Below are 4,360 nucleotides of genomic sequence, written 5' to 3'. Positions count from 1 at the left end.
CATTTTATTTCATGTGAGAAATTCAACATTTTACAAAATGCTAAATTAAAGTTCCAAAATTCTAAACACTTGCCCTATAAATTATTATTGCTTAAAACATATAAACATGTACATAGACATACAACTGGATTGAGTTTTTATTTGAATGACTGGTATCTTTAGAAATTAGTCTCAAAAATCTTAGACAATACTGTAATTTATTATGGAGTTTCTCCACTACCTTTTATGTATAAGCCTATAATTTATGACAGCTCTCTGATAAAACTTTAAAATCAGCATTGGACTTTAATGCCCACTTAATATATTTGTCTAAAATTGTAGATTGTCTTTGGAAACTTGGACTAATAGTTTATTGAGACGAATCAATATTTCTCTGTGAACTTTAAAAAATATCAAAATTCAGAGAACCAAGAACTGTGAAGAATCTAAGATTTTACTCTAATTTCAGCCAACAAGCTAGTCATCCCCAGTTTTATGGACGTTGGGAGGAAACATAAGATGCCTGGGTCAGAGTCAGTAGTCTTCCCAGCAACCCAGCACTTCATCAGTCTCCTGTGTGCCAGTTTCTACAGAGTGACACTAAGAGGGTCAGGATGCACCTACAGTGCCCACATAGTGGACTGCACTTACCAGAGAGGACACCTGAGTTTAAAGAACACAGATATTTCAGAATCAGCAGTAAGACCATCTAACCTTTATACTGGAGGGGGACATTATCATGATGGGCAGTAAATAAAACACATCCTTTGCTCTGGAGGGAGAAACAGTTTCTATTTCCTGGTTGTTCACTGTACAGACATCTTTGAAAGATAGCTCAGAACAAAGGAAGTCATTGCTTCTGCTCTTAGGATGTGCAGAATCCTGAGAAAGCCATGGAGAATGGTCTCCCAACACAGAGAGAAATAAAAAATGAAATTCATAGTTCCTACATAATATCTATGCATGGTTTTATACATGTATTCTCATTTATGCATGAACACTTTATTCAGAATACTCAAGATAAAAAAGCATGTGCATGCTTGTCGCTCAGTCATGTCCAACTCTCTGCCATTCCATGGACTGTAGCCCTCCAGGCTCCTCTGTCCCTGGGATTTCCCAGGCAAGAATACTGGAGTGGGTTGCCATTTCTTCCTCTAGGTGATCTTCCCAACCCAGGGATCAAACCTGCATCTCCTGGCCTGCATTGCAGGCAGATTCTTTACCTGATGAGCCATTATATACATAAACATCAAATGATGATATACTTGATAAAGTTGTTTCAAGAGCTGGAGTTTTAAAGCTTTAAGTATTGTTACTTAACCTTAGATGACTGTATCATTGCATGAGTGCATATGTGCATATCCAAGTGATACTAAGGTTAATAATTTTTAAAATATATGTATAACAGAGGAGACTTGTTTAGAAAAGGAAAATTGGTCTCTGGGCAAGTTGTTTATTGTTAACATGAAGCAGGTGGAAGTTCTTTTCCTAAATTATATTCTGACATGGGAGTGAAAATTGTCATACCTCTGTGTGTGCCCTCTCTCCTTTCCCAAGTGTGTCAATATTTATACTGATCCTTGGGGTACTTTTGAGTACTTCATGATTGTACCGAGGTTCCTCACTACTAAAAATTATATTTTCCACTGTCACCTCTCTATGGCTGTTATAATATATCCATGTTTAATTTTCAGTCACTTTTGCCATTATTTTTATCAACTGTTCGGTCTTTTTGGGCCACCTTATCATATATCATTTCTACAACTTAACCACAAATTCAGAAGATCTGGGCACTCACAGGATATCATTTTCACCCCAACCATCTTTGTTGCTCCCCAGAGTAACCAAGATTGACTCCCTTATCTCGTTCAGGTCAGCACCTGCCAACAAGAAAGGGAGTCCAGGAGTGAATGGGCCTGATTTATCAGCTGTAGTTTTTCCAGAATTGCTCCAGAGTCTTGTAAAAGCTGCTGTTTTTTTGGTCAGCACTTCAATGTTGAAAACGATGGTTCAGTTCAGTCGCTCAGTTGTGTCCGACTCTTTGCGACCCCATGAATAGCAGCACGCCAGGACTCCCAGTTCATCACCATCTCCTGGAGTTCACTCAGACTCACGTCCATCGAGTCGGTGATGCCATCCAGCCATCTCATCCTCTGTCGTCCCCTTCTCCTCCTGCCCCCAATCCATCCCAGCATCAGAATCTTTTCCAATGAGTCAACTCTTCTCATGAGGTGGCCAAAGTACTGGAGCTTCAGCTTTAGCATCATTCCTTCCAAAGAAATCCCAGGGTTGATCTCCTTCAGAATGGACTGGTTGGATCTCCTTGCAGTCCAAGGGACTCTCAAGAGTCTTCACCAACACCACAGTTCAAACACATCAATTCTTTGGCGCTCAGCCTTCTTCACAGTCCAACTCTCACATCCATACATGACCACTGGAAAACCCATAGCCTTGACTAGACGGACCTTAGTCCACAAAGTAATGTCTCTGCTTTTGAATATACTATCTAGGTTGGTCATAACATTTCTTCCAAGGAGTAAGCGTCTTTTAATTTCATGGCTGCAGTCACCATCTGCAGTGATTTTGGAGCCCCCCAAAATAAAGACTGACACTGTTTCCACTGTTTCCCCATCTATTTCCCATGAAGTGATGGGACCAGATGCCATGATCTTTGTTTTCTGAATGTTGAGCTTTAAGCCAACTTTTTCACTCTCCTCTTTCACTTTCAGCAAGAGGCTTTTGAGTTCCTCTTCACTTTCTGCCATAAGGGTGGTGTCATCTGCATATCTGAGGTGATTGATATTTTCCCAGCAGTCTTGATTCCAGCTTGTGTTTCTTCCAGCCCAGCGTTTCTCATGATGTACTCTGCATAGAAGTTAAATAAGCAGGGTGACAATATACAACCTTGACATACTCCTTTTCCTATTTGGAACCAGTCTGTTGTTCCATGTCCAGTTCTAACTGTTGCTTCCTGACCTGCATACAGATTTCTCAAGAGGCAGGTCAGGTGGTCTGGTATTCCCATCTCTTGAAGAATTTTCCACAGTTTATTGTGATCCACACAGTCAAAGGCTTTGGCATAGTCAATAAAGCAGAAATAGATGTTTTTCTGGAACTCTTTTGCTTTTTCGATGATCCAACAAATGTTGGCAATTTGATCTCTGGTTCCTCTGCCTTTTCTAAAACCAGCTTGAACATCAGGGAGTTCACGGTTCATGTATTGCTGAAGCCTGGCTTGGAGAATTTTGAGCATTACTTTACTAGCATGTGAAATGAGTGCAATTGTGTGGTAGTTAGAGCATTCTTTGGCATTGCGTGTCTTTGGGATTGGAATGAAAACTGACCTTTTCCAGTCCTGTGGCCACTGCTGAGTTTTCCAACTTTGCTGGCATATTGAGTGCAGCACTTTCACAGCATCATCTTTCAGGATTTGAAACAGCTCAACTGGAATTCCATCACCTCCACTAGCTTTGTTCATAGTGATCCTTTCTAAGGCCCACTTGACTTCACTTTCCAAGATGTCTGGCTCTAGATTAGTGATCACATCATCATGATTATCTGGGTCTTGAAGATCTTTTTTTTACAGTTCTTCTGTGTATTCTTGACACCTCTTCTTAATATCTTCTGCTTCTGTTAGGTCCATACCATTTCTGCCCTTTATCGAGCCCATCTTTGCATGAAATGTTCCCTTGGTATCTCTAATTTTCTTGAAGAGATCTCTAGTCTTTCCCATTCTGTTCTTTTCCTCTATTTCTTTGCACTGATTGCTGAAGAAGGCTTTCTTATCTCTTCTTGCTATTCTTTGGAACTCTGCATTCAGATGCTTATATCTTTCCTTTTCTCCTTTGCTTTTCACCTCTCTTCTTTTCACAGCTATTTGTAAGACCTCCCCAGACAGTCATTTTGCCTTTTTGCGTTTCTTTTCCATGGGGATGGTCTTGATCCCTGTCTCCTGTACAATGTCATGAACCTCATTCCATAGATCATCAGGCACTCTGTCTATCAGATCTAGGCCCTTAAATCTATTTCTCACTTCCACTGTATAATCATAAGGGATTTGATTTAGGTCATACCTGAATGGTCTAGCGGTTTTCCCCACTTTCTTCAATTTAAGTCTGAATTTGGTAATAAGGAGTTCGTGATCTGAGCCACAGTCAGCTCCCGGTCTTGTTTTTGCTGACTGTATAGAGCTTCTCCATCTTTGGCTGCAAAGAATACAATCAATCTGATTTCGGTGTTGACTATCTGGTGATGTCCATGTGTAGTCTTCTCTTGTGTTGTTGGAAGAGGGTGTTTGCTATGACCAGTGCATTTTCTTGGCAAAACTCTATTAGTCTTTGCCCTGGTAGCATTCCTCCCTTCCTTGGGAACTCAGTGAAGA

The sequence above is a fragment of the Ovis canadensis genome, chromosome 1 (assembly GCF_042477335.2).
Source record: "Ovis canadensis isolate MfBH-ARS-UI-01 breed Bighorn chromosome 1, ARS-UI_OviCan_v2, whole genome shotgun sequence".
NCBI classification, from domain to species: domain Eukaryota; kingdom Metazoa; phylum Chordata; class Mammalia; order Artiodactyla; family Bovidae; genus Ovis; species Ovis canadensis.
Note: the sequence above shows the minus strand (reverse complement) of the source record.